At 40.4% G+C, this 13261-nt stretch overlaps 1 protein-coding gene across 1 annotated transcript in view; it reads right to left on the bottom strand.

Moving 5' to 3' along the window:
- LOC103608133 (protein FAM13B-like) overlaps positions 1-13097 on the bottom strand; it is a gene marked incomplete at its 3' end in the record, with an annotated part of 48429 nt that extends 35332 nt beyond the window's left edge. Inside the window, exon 1 of the mRNA XM_008592576.1 lies at positions 13035-13097. The remainder of the gene's footprint in view (positions 1-13034) is intronic.
- Between the last annotated feature and the right edge of the window lie 164 nt (positions 13098-13261).

The following is a 13261-nucleotide window of genomic DNA, read 5'->3' as shown; positions in this document are numbered from 1 at the left end:
GGGGGGGGGGGGGGGATTTGTTTAGAAATGTGTTTGTTTAATATTTGGTCTCATCATCTTCTGTAAATCCTAGTAGCCTATTAACAAATCTTTTAATAATCTCAGTAAACTACACTGCAGCACTCTGCCCAAGAGGCTCAGGTAAACAGAAGAGTGGCATCCCTGTGTGATTTTCAAAAGTCTTATTAGTAACATATACCTCCAGGAGGATCATTAAAAACTGAGGGGAAGGAAAACAACATTCTCACAACAAATCTTTTAGTAGATGATGACTTCCAAAACCTCCCAAAATGCCAGCTAAAACATGTAGTTCATCTACATGTCTATTATCTGGAAAACAACTCCAAAGTTGTTATATTAAAGATCCTTTAGAAAGATTAAATTCAGGGATAAGATATTTAACAAACTTACATTAAAAGCCAGGCAGATACCCTCATGATATAAAGGCAGATCTGCTTGATATACAGTAAATTAAGATTCATTAGAAGAGTCTGTCAGAGGCAAGTTCTATACATCACTAAAATGGCTAGTCAGCGTTTAAGGTGCCTTGTTAATGAAACCAGAAACCTGTTATCTCATCTCATGTCCTCTACTATCCCAACCTCTATCCAGACAACCTGAAAAGCATCGTTCCTAAGGTGAGGCTGGGTAGGAATCTACAAATTCATCAGTAAAAAATTATCCTCACTACCAGAAAAAAACAAAGGCATCTTTCAGGTGATAAGTTTCTCTCTCTCCTGAAGAAGAGTACAGATGATATTGAAAACAGTAGCAGCTAACATTCAATAAGCAGTTATTATGTGCCAGGCAATTCTATGTACTTTACATGTAATGAGAAGGTATTACTATAACTCTTATTTTACTTTTTTGTTTTGTTTGTTTTTGCTGGCTGGCCTGTATGGGGATCTGAACCCTCAACGTAGGTGTTACAACACTGTGCTCTACCAACTGAGCTAACCAGCCAGTCAACCCTTATTTTAATTAAGACACTGCACAGAGGTTCAACCAATTTACCCACTGTCTATCCAGCTAATAAGAGTCAGAAGTAGAATATGAACCAAGAGTATGTGATTCCCAAAGTCCTTGCTCTTAATCACTATACTATCTCTCCATGTAAATTCTTACAATTTATAGTACCACAAAATCGTATATTCTGTCACTCAAACTGGCCATAGAGTCACATAAACATTTTAGGAGATCACTTATTCCTAGCTTGTTAACAGGTACTTAAAGAGGGCAGGCATATGCTCCAAGCCCTACCAGCTAATTATTCACTTGGGACCTCTATTTAGAGCACACTGCTGAGAGCACTCAGACTGAAGAGTGATCCAAAATAACATTTCTGCAAATTGCAAAGTAGTTTTTTACATTATTCAGTCATGTTTCCCACCCCTTTTCAGAGCTTAAATCATGTAAATATTCCCTTCATACCTGTAGTGGGCTGAATTGTGTCCCCCCAAAACTCATGTCCTCAGAATGTAACTATTTGGAAATAGGGTCTTTGCAGATGTAATTAGTTAAGGATCTCAAAGTGAAATCATCCTAGATTTAGGGTGGTTCCTAAATCTAATGTCTAGTGTCCTTATAAGAGGAGGATAGGAGACACAAGAGACACACAGAAGAAGGCCAAGTGAAGACAGAACCAGAAATTGGAGTTATGCTGCCAGAAGCCAAGAAACAACAGGAGCCGCCAGAAGCAGGAAGAGGCAAGGAAGGATTCTGCCCTAAAATCTTCAGAAGGGAGTGTGGCCCTACCACCTTGATTTTAGACTTCTAGCCTCCTTAACTGTGAGAGAAAACTTCCTATTATTTTAGAGCCATCCAATTTGTGGTGATTTGTAATGGAAGCCCTAGAAAACAAATGCAACATCTACACTACAACATGAAATTCTCAAAAAAAAAAAAAAAAAAAGCCAGAGAGAAAGAAAATAGCAGGCACCACAGAAAAACGTCCCAAAGAGATCTGATAAAATATCCTAGCAGACAGGATCAATAAAATGCAAAGAAAACAGTTAAAGAAAAGGCTTGACAAGAGCATACAACGTGTATACTTTCAAAATAACCAAAGATTTCCATAAACATAATGTTACTATAAATCAAGAAAGCAAAATTATTTTAAATACAAGTGACAGTTGCCTAGCACGGTGGTACTGACAAGGAACAGGAAATCATTTTGAATTTTACATCAAATACTTCACCATGAGAAAAGAGTGATAAAAATAATGCAATTAAATACAAATTATCAATAAAGCTGGATGATAGGTACATTCAGGAAAGTGTACCTTCATACACCAGCTATCAACTGAGTTCTTCAAGAGCTCCAGGTACTTTTGCACTCCAGTCCAATTTCATTTACGTACACACATACATGGTAGCAACAAACACACCTTAATAGCATAAAATACTTGTTTTAAATACCTAATAAAATTAGTAGCGAGGGGTCTTTAAAAAGGAGTGGAACACCAATATCAGTACTACAGATAATAACAGCAGACAGCATTTAACTGAGCTCTTACAATATGCCAGGAAGTATGACGCCTTCTAGCGTATTAACTTATTTGATCCTTACAACAACCCTATGGAGGTAGATACTTCCATCATATATATTTCACTGATGAGAAAACTGAAATGCATGGAGAACTTTTTGAGGTGATGGGAATGTTCTATGTCATGATTGTGGTAGTGGGGGTTACACACTGAATGCATTCGTCAAAACTTATTTAACTTGGTGAACGCTATCATACATAAGTTATACTTCAATAAAGCTGAAAAATGAAAAAGGAAATAAATATGAATAAGGATATAGGATCACTTTAAAAGATTAACTATTTAATATCAAACTGTTTTTATAAAAGCATTCTGAATTGCTTCTCAGCCTTTTGGCTAAGGTCAAGTATATAAACACACATGACATTTTAAAAACATACTTTTCCACCACAAAAGAAAGATAAAAGATTTCTTTTAACCATATTTCAAGAACCTACTCTAGGCTGGTCAGTTAGCTCAGTTGGTTAGAATGTGGTATTGATAACACGAAGGTCCAGGGTTCAATCACTGTACCAGCCAGCCAAAAAAAAAAAAGAACCTATTTTGTTTGCCTCTACAATGCTATCCAGCACATCCAGAAATTACTAAATTTTCTATATAGCATAACTAAGTGAAACAGAATTAAAGTTGCAATGAAGACATAAATTTTAGACACCAATATAGTCTTCTCAAAACAAGAGAATAAAACACAACAGTAATAAGATTAGCTCTTCAATATACAAATAAAGTGTTATTTCACAAATAAGGCAACTTGTGGTAAGAGCAGCATCTGCCAAGATAGATTGCCGTTTTCACATGAAAAAGTTCTACCTTCAAATGGAACAGAAAAGAACAAAATGCATTTTTGCCCGAAATGCCCTGACAAAATAGGAAACAATTCATATAGAAAGGTTTAAAAGAGCTATGTCATTAATTGTTAAAGCCAAAATAAATAAATAAATAAATAAATCCCTGTATCAGTGGTATACAAAGAGGGAAAAGCCAGCAGAAAACTGGGTCTCAATAAAGATGATTAACTTTGGGAACAGAGATTTAAGTTGGTAGACTATTGCTGTTATATAACCCTATATCATTCAACCAAAACTACATCATTCGAAGGAAAATAAATTTATCCCTGCTGAATACATTCAGCTTTTCACTAGCCTGGACTCTAAACAATTCACTGAAGCAAAGGAAAAGGCACCTCTTTTATTCGAACTGAAGAAGTATAATACTACAAAGGTTGTCCCTAAACCAGTGTTCTTTCTTGGCCTGAGAACTTGACGAAAGCATAATTTGTCTGAGATACTTAACAGAAAGCTGCACAAATGTCTCAACGGCACATAAACTTATCTGTCAAGTGTTCGTAGATACTACTTTGATCAGGAAAATAAAGTCATTTAAATCTATTATTTAATTCATATTGACTTTGCTGTTAAGTAATTTATCAAACACAAAGTATAATTAATACAGAATTCAGGACTACAAAGTTTTAAATTAAAGAGGCTGAGAATTTCTCTGCCTTAAAAAACAAAACAGAACCAACAAAAAAGTACAGAATAAACTATTTCTTGCAACAATGAGGTAACATTAGTATCCCTATGCCTAAGGATTTGTTCATCTGTGTGCACTTTAACATACTACTTGAGGGAACAATCCTCCATGGTGATTCCACAAAACTACAATGACAATGGAATCAGGCATATTTCGTAGGACTATAGTTGCCAAATCGTGGTACTATATTTTACAGATTGCAACCACTAAATAAATGTAAAGCATTCGACCTAAAGACAGCTTACTAATCCTCTCTTATTTGAAGTATTCAGACAAAAATTATTTACCCCTGAAGATAATCTCTTGGTAAACAGCTTGGCTGGTTTTGACAAACTCTCAAAAGGGTTTCATGGCCACGATATCATACTATATTATTTTATAACCTCCAACCATGTTGTCAAGCTACTCAAAGCAAAAGTAACAAAGTCACATAAGGGGGTAAAATCCCCTGTGACTAAATCCTCTTCATCTATCCTCCTAGCTGATCTCCTTAATACTAAAATCTAATACACATTCCCCTGCACAAAATTCCTCAACTGTTTTCCACTGCATAAAGCTCTGGACTGCAAATTCTTTGAAAAAAAGAGCACACCCCTCCATATATGTAATGTATACTTCTAGAGTAGTGAACAATATTCTATTATGTTACACACATAATAAACATACTCAAAAGTAACATTTTAAGAGGCTAAAAATATACAGAAACATCAATTTTAACACTACACATACACACACACACTCACATTTTAATAGGTAACCTTGCCCATCTAAAGTGCCAACGCCTCACTTTTGAGACCAATAACCTAGAGCACTGGTTCTCCAACTTCAGTGTATATCACAATCATCTGGGGTTGGGTAGGGATTTGTTCAATATACAGACTGAAAAGCTACAACCCAAATCTAGTGTCCATTAGAGCCTGGCCTGGTCCTCAACGTTTTAAGAACCTCTGGCATACGAGATAAACTAGAATCTCCTTTGCATGGACCCCAGGTACTTCAACTACCATTAAAATCTCCTTTCTTACCACTCCTCCACCTTGCTTGACTTTCCAGCAATACTTAACTACTTGAAGTTCACAGTCCACACCTTCCAGGCTTTGCACATACTATTTTCTGTGCTTGGAGCCCTCAACTCAACAGCATAACCAACCACCACCATCATGAGAACCCAATCTTGTTCATCAAACTTCTATTGATCTTCAATTCTCAACTCCAACTTTTCAACCCTTCCCTGACTTCCTGAGGCAGAAAGTACTCCTTCTTATATGCTCCTAATTTGTACCTCTTACCTTTTTAGCAATTATCGCACAAAATTTAAAAGCATGTCTGCCTCTCATGAGAGAGGATCCTTGAAGGTAGGGACCCTGTCATTTCATCTTTGTATCCCCAAAGGCCTGGCCCAGAATTCAGTTTTTTAAATATATATTAAATAAACATATAAATGAGAAGCAAACAACACTGGCTATTCCAAAGTTAAGAAGATTAACAAGTAGGGGCATCTCAAGTGATTAAAAACTAAATAAAATACCAAAGAATGGCTGCCACATCTATTTCCAGCAATAACCAAAGATAATCAAATCACGAACAGAAAACAACTATCATTTGTGTAATATCTATAAGCACTTCACAAGTTATTTCTCATATGCTGTGAAGCAGGCATTATTCCCCTTTTACATATATTTAAAACAAAGTATTGGGGCCGGCCCGGTGGCACACTGCTACAGTGCGCCGCTTGGGAGTGCGGCGGCGCTCCCGCCGAGGGTTCAGATCCCACATACAGACCGGCCGCTCACTGGCTGAGCGAGGTGCGGACGCGACACCGAGGGTTGTGATCCCATTGCCGGTCCCGGTCCGGTACGGGCGCGACACTGAGGGTTGCGATCCGTTGCCGGTCACGAAAAAAAGACAAAAAGGAAAGAAAAATAAAATAAAACAAAGTATTGTGAGCCTCAAGTCACACTGCTAACCTTCAGAATTTGTAAAAATGATAATGCTAGAATTTGCCACTGGATCTAACTGCAAATCTTTCTAATGAAAGTAATTGAAGCCTTAAGAAACCATAAAAGGCAAAAGATTTATTCACACATTCTCTTCGAAACAAGTCACAATTTTGATTCAAAGAGCCAAGGGTACTGTGAGGTACCTAAATTTAGTCTCCAAGACTAGTTGAAGAAACTCCCCAAAGGATGACCTCTTGAGATATCTGCCAGTAGTCAGATCTAGAGTTCTACACAGTTTACACCTTAGTATATATAAAAGCAGGAAAGAGTTGTGGAAGGATGTTTAATCCTACTTACGAAAGTATGAGGAAATGTGACACTTTAAATGCTCGTGTCCTGATTAAAGAGTTAGTCTGTAATGTGCCAGAACAAGATGGCTCCCAACAGGTTCCATTCTCCCACACGTATTCCTATGTCATTGGTCCAGTAATTTAGCGTGATTTTCTATTAAGTAAAAAATGAATATCTGATAAATTAGCTCTTCCCACAAAGTATCAGCACAATGATTGACTCCTTCTAAAAAACACCATGATTTAGAAAATGATATAAAATATACTAATAGAGAACGTAATTTTAGTCGGTCATGTGTGTGCATATAATCTTAATTTTGACAAATTTTAACTCTTCAAGACTCCTGCATTCTAGTAACCTTTCACATCTTCTCTACTGAAAACACACATGTCCAAGGCTACCATAGATTGATAAAAGCAAAGCCTTAAGAAGGTTAGCTTAGGGCCGGCCCGTGGCTAACTCGGGAGGGTGTGGTGCTGATAACACCAAGGCCACGGGTTCGGATCCTATATAGGGATGGCTGGTTCGCTCACTGGCTGAGTGTGGTGCTGACAACACCAAGCCAAGGGTTGAGATCCCCTCACCAGTCATCTTTTTAAAAAAAAAAAAGAAGGTTAGCTTATTTCTTATCACTCATTAATACAAAACTACAACAGACTTCATTTTTTTTCATATAAGGTGTATTGTGGGTAATTCCACAATACTTGTTCTAGCCAAATGGGTCCCCTGAGATTAAAACACTTCTCTTTTTGCACAGACCTGTATAAAAACTGCTCTGAAAGAAAAGGAGCTAACTGACCAGTCTAGAGTAGGTTCTTTGTTTTCCCAGTTCTGAACTCTAAACAATAGCAGAACCCCAGCATTTGAACTGATACTATCATTTCCAGTGTTCTTTTCCAGTTTACTATCCAACTGAATCCTCCAACCATCCCCTGCGAGATAAGGAGGACAGATTACCATTCCCCTTCTCAGAAGAGGAAGCAAAAGCTGAAAGAGCTGAAGAAACTGGTTCAAAGTTACTGAACTAGTGACTATAACTCTTAAGTCTTTCTTTTAGGTGGATGCCCTTTCCAGGCAACAACTATGACCTTTACTGATAATTTTATTTAAAATTTCATTGAAATGTATGAAGCCACACAGAGGGCAATTCATAAAACACTTAAATATTTTGCAGTTGCTGCTCAAAAATCATTATTCAAACACTACAATACTTCCTCTCAAAAGAAAAATACATATCTTATGAGATTAACAGTTTCTTTCTTTTTTTTTTTTTTTTTTGTACTTTTTGAGACCGGCCGCACCGCACTCAGCCAGTTAGCAAACAGGCCATCCCTATATAGGATCTGAACCCGCGGCGGGAGCGCTATTGCACTCCCGAGTGCGCCACGGGCCTGGCCCGAGATTAACAGTTTCAAAGTAATTCTACAACCAACCATAATATGGTTACTTTTCCTATAAAAAAAAATCTCTAATTTTACCTCATCCTAAATTTGAGCTTCTTTACCTTTTCAAATTTATAATCCAACGTGACTGGTGTTTGTTCCAAACTAGGACCACAAAGCACCTCCTCTGCCTTTCCAACCCTACTGCAAAAAAATATTAAGCATCTACTATGTCAATCAACAAGTGGTTTTCAGTTTTATTTTTACTTTTATTTTTCAATTGTAAAGAGCAGCAGCTTGACACACAAAAGCAAAAGTAGAGAAATATTGTAAAGAATAGGTAAACTGAACTTTTTCTATTCTATTCCCGAAAACAGCAATAATAGACACTTGACAGACATCTCTCTGAAAATTGTTTAAAACCAAAGAGCTGTGCCGTCCGGTGGTGCACTGGAGAGTGCGCCGCTTGGGAGCACGACGGCGGGAGCCGAGGGTTCGGATCCCATGTGAAGACCGGTTCCCGCTCACTGGCTGAGCGCGGTGCGGGCACAACACCGAGTGTTGCGATCCCGTTACCGGTCAGTAAAAAAGACAAAAAGGGGAAAAAAAAAAAAAAAAAAACCAAAGAGCTAAGAATCTTACGGGCTGGCCAATTAGCTCAGTTGGTTAGAGAGCAGCCTTATAACCCCAAGATCACGGATTTGGATCCTTACAGGCAAGCCGCCCCCCTGCCAAAAAAGAGAATCTTTATACATTATGCATACAAGGAAAAATACATACACTAGAAGCTAAGTAACAACCTGACATAAAAGACTTGTGATATTTCCTTCTCTAGTAGAAATCCAGTAAATGTCATTAAATTATTATGTCAGCTCACCACATTTTCCTCAACCTAAGGCTTTTATACATGCTGGTTCGTCTACCTGAAACCCTCTCCCATGCTTCCTCCTTCCCATCATCAGCTCTCACTCAAGTCTCATCCTTGGAGGGGCTTTCTCCAACCTACTCAATCTAACGGTCTCCCCTATTAGTTTTTCTCAGGCTATATTATTCCTTGGCTCCAAAATATTCATCACAAGTTTTATTATATATTCATTTCTGTGTTTCTTTAAAACCTGTTTCTACCAACAGAGTATAAGCTCCTTGAAACTCAATGATGGCTTGTTTTTTAAAACAGTTTTACTAAGTTATAATTTATGTACTATAAAATTTACTAGTTTAGGGGCCGGCCCGGTGGCGCACTGCATAGTGCGCCGCTTGGGAAGCGCGGCGGCGCTCCTGCCCGAGGGTTCGGATCCCACATACAGACCGGTTCCCGCTCACTGGCTGAGCGAGGCGTGGGGGCAACGCCGAGGGTTGCGATCCGTTGCCGGACACGGAAAAAGACAAAAGACAAAAAAAAAAAAAATTTACTAGTTTCAACTGTACAATGATTTCTACTAAGTTTACAGAGTACTACAACCATCACATGACCACTTGCATGTTGCTCCTCAATGTACCTCTGGCACTTAGGAGCTAAATAAATTTCTGATGAATGAATAAATCAATCTGATAATGAGTTACTCTTGTAATCCCATTACAACTAATATCTATGTAGTGTACCACATGAAATTAGTTGGTACAGTAAAACAGCCTTTATTCCATTCCATTCCAAATATCCTTCATTATTTCCATTTCTAGTTCAAATCAGCTACTCACATATTGACCAACTGCCTCACTTGGGGAAGCCCCACCCTTCCTTGCCTTGTAGAACACTGACTGTGGTCAAGTTCATATGTACATACCATACTTCCTTTTTTCTCCTTCAATTAACCCCCTCCTGCTCCCAGCCATGTTACAAAACACATTATAAACAAAGCAAAGTTCTTTCAGAAGCATTATTCATTGATGAAAATAGGGTCTTCATTTAATGGGTGCACCTCTGTAATACTGATGTGAAAGAAATGAGTTCTTGATACTAACATTATGTCTAGTTGAAACCTAAATATAGACCTACAAAATAAACGAAAATCCTTTTCAGATATAAATGAGGCTCTTCAATGTTTATCCATCTGTAAAACAGAAATTTTCTATTTCTATAAAAAATTTTCAGTATTTCATTCATTTTCAGAAACATTAGGAGAAAAGATTTAATTCATGTAGAAATTAACTTTAAAAAGAAAAGCTACACATACAACTCAACAACAATGAAACAAACAACCTTTACCAAAAATGGGTAAAGGACTTGAATAGACATTTCTTCAAAGAAAATATATAAATGGTCAATAAGCACATGAAAATTTGCCCGTCACTTGCCTTTAGGGAAATGCAAATCAAAAACACAATGAGAGGGCCGGCCTGGTCGCGCACTGCTACAGTGCACCGCTTGGGAGCGCGGCGGCGCTCCCGCCGAGGGTTCGGATCCCACATACAGACCGGTTCCCGCTCACTGGCCGAGCGAGGTGCGGGCGCAGCACCAAGGGTTGCGATCCCGTTGCCAGTCCCGGTCCGGTACAGGCACGACACTGAGGGTTGTGATCCGTTGCCGGACACGAAAAAAGACAAAAAGGAAAAAAAAAAACACAATGAGATATTAGTTCACACCCATTAGAATGGCTACTGTTAAACCAAACAAAAACAAAAAAGTAACAACTGTGAGCAGGATGTGGAGAAATCAGAACCCTCACCACACTGCTGGTGGAAATGTAAAACGGCACTGCTGCTGTGAAAAATGGTGTCTCGGTTCCTCAAAAAATTCAACATAAAATTGCCATACGATCCAGCAATTCCACTTCTGGGTATACACCCAAAAGAACTGAAAGCAGGGACTTAAAAAGATGTGTGTACACCCATGCTCACAGTAGCATTATTTCCAATAATCAAAAGGTGGAAACAACCCAAATGTCCATCAATAGAAAAACAGATAAACAAAATGTAGGCTTAAAAAGGAAAGAACTTCTTTTTTTTTTTCTTCCCCTTTTTGTCTTTTTTCACGACCGGCATCGGATCGCAACCCTCAGTGTCGCGCCCGCACCGGACCGGGACCGGCCACGGCCACGGGATCGCAACCCTCGGTGTTGCTCCCGCCCCTCGCTCAGCCAGTGAGCGGCCGTGCTGTATGTGGGATCCGAACCCTCGGCGGGAGCGCCACCGCGCTTCCCAAGCGGCGCACTATAGCAGTGCGGCGCACTATAGCAGTGCGCCCCCCGGCCGGCCAAAAAAGGAAAGAACTTCTTTTTTTTTTTCTTCCCCTTTTTGTCTTTTCTCATGACCGGCATCGGATCGCAACCCTCAGTGTCGCGCCCGCACCGGACCGGGACCGGCCACAGCCACGGGATCGCAACCCTCGGTGTTGCTCCCGCCCCTCGCTCAGCCAGTGAGCGGCCGTGCTGTATGTGGGATCCGAACCCTCGGCGGGAGCGCCACCGCGCTTCCCAAGCGGCGCACTATAGCAGTGCGCCACCGGGCCGGCCAAAAAAGGAAAGAACTTCTGATACTCACTAAAATAGGGATGAACCTTGAAAATATTATGCTAAGTGATAAGCCAGACACAAAATGATAAATGCTGTATGATTCCACCGGTATGAGGTAGCTACACTAGGCAAATTCATAGAGACAAAAAGTAGAATAGAGTTTACCAGGGGCTGGGAGAAAAGGGGAATAGGGAATTATTATCTAATGGGTATGATTGCACAACATTGTGTATGTATGTAACGCCACTGAATTGTACACTTTAAGGTTAAAAACAGTAAAGTCTATGTTATATATATCTTATCACAATAAAAATTTTTTAAATGGTAATGATTAAAACGGTAAATTTTGTTATGTACACTTCACCACAATTCTTTAAAAAATAACTTTTTAAAAAGTAATTTACACAGTAATTTACACTATTACAGTCCCCAATTTTAAAATTAGTATACAACGATTGGGGAGCCATGCACAGACAGACTGAGATTATTTATAAATTATAATAAAAGTAATTGGCATTTTATTGGTGGGGAAACACAAGTCACTATATTCATTTCAGCCATTTTCTGTCCTAAAACAACGATATTCTAATAAAAAAAGACGCTGTATTCTTCACCCAATGAAGAATTTTATGCCACTGTAATATGCCCTTCTACATCAGATGCCTAATTGGTAACACAATTAAATTGAGGAAAATATTACCCCAACTGCAAAAGAAGCACAGATTAATAAAGTAAGAAGAGGACCGGAGGATATACAAATAATGACCAGTTCTTTCAATTCTATTCAACAAGTACTGTACTTAGTTAAGTGCACAGCACTGGGAGAAACCCAGGCCAACAAGTATTTCAAGGTTACAAAAAGGAGAGTTGAAGACATAGCCTCACATTAACCCAGCCGCACAAAGCCAAATAATTCAAAACTATCCTTTAATGTCTGCCTCTATAAGCGAGTGCACCCTACATTTAATGTTTAATAGTCTGCATCATTGTGGTTCCGGTTGCCATTTTTAGATAATCAGCTCCTTGAAAGTAAGGTAAACGCCCAACTTTTTTCAGTGATTAGACGGTGCAATGGGGAACCGAATAAAATAATGCAACAGTCTTTCTAAAAGTCAGTTTGGTTTTAACTGATTACAAACAAAAAGAGTTTAACAGTTTCCCACTGGGCAAGTGTGCCAACCGACTTAATTTCCTATAACCTTATCTAGGAAACCAGGCCCCCCATCTGAAACTTAATGATGTATAGCATCCCCCTCTGGCCTGGCCCGGCCTATGCAGAGTGCATTCTACACAAGGCCCCAATGCACCAAAAGCCCAATTTTGGCTATAATCTCTGAGCGATTTAAGGAAGTCAGCAACCACTCATCTCACGTGACCTCAAAAAGGGGCGCAGTGAAGCCGAGAATAAACCACGCTCCTTTTTCTTTCTGCATCAACTTCACTGCCCAGTATGAAGGAAGTAGGCGGGGAGGTGGCGCAGTACTGGTGGGCAGGGGAAGCTAGCAAATAAACGTGGGGTGCTGTGCCATCTACTTTGGGGGAGTTGGACGGCGAGGAGATACGCCCGCTCACGCGCAATGCAGGGCTGAAAATCGAAGACTGCCACACCCCCCCGGCAGCCAGGGGCACGGCTCTTTCTCCAGCAGAAAAGGGGCCCTCTCTAAGGAACGCCCCACCTGCAGAACACTGCTCCCGGCCCCCAGCACCCCGAAACGCACACCCTGGAGCCGCCGCGGGTGGGACTCGGCGCTGGGGGCGGCAGAGGAGAGAGGGCCGCGACGACGGAGACCCGCGCATGCGCAGATCCGGGTACCCGCCCGTTTACCTACCGTTGGAACCGCGAAGCCCCGTTCCCCGACCGCGGCCGCTTCTCCAGGACCCGCGGCGACGGCAAGAGGGTGAGTACTGAGGCCCCAAGCAGCTCCTCGGCCGGCGAGCCTCTTCCTGAGGCAGCCGCTGGAGGGAGGCTGAAGCGACGGCAGTGGCTCGGGGCCAGCCCGGTAAGCGACCCCCGGATCCCCCCGGCGGTGGCGGCTGCGGAGACGCGGAAGAGTGG

The sequence above is a fragment of the Galeopterus variegatus genome, unplaced genomic scaffold (assembly GCF_000696425.1).
Source record: "Galeopterus variegatus unplaced genomic scaffold, G_variegatus-3.0.2 Scaffold8042, whole genome shotgun sequence".
NCBI lineage: Eukaryota > Metazoa > Chordata > Mammalia > Dermoptera > Cynocephalidae > Galeopterus > Galeopterus variegatus.
This window is presented reverse-complemented; position numbering and strand designations above follow the sequence as displayed.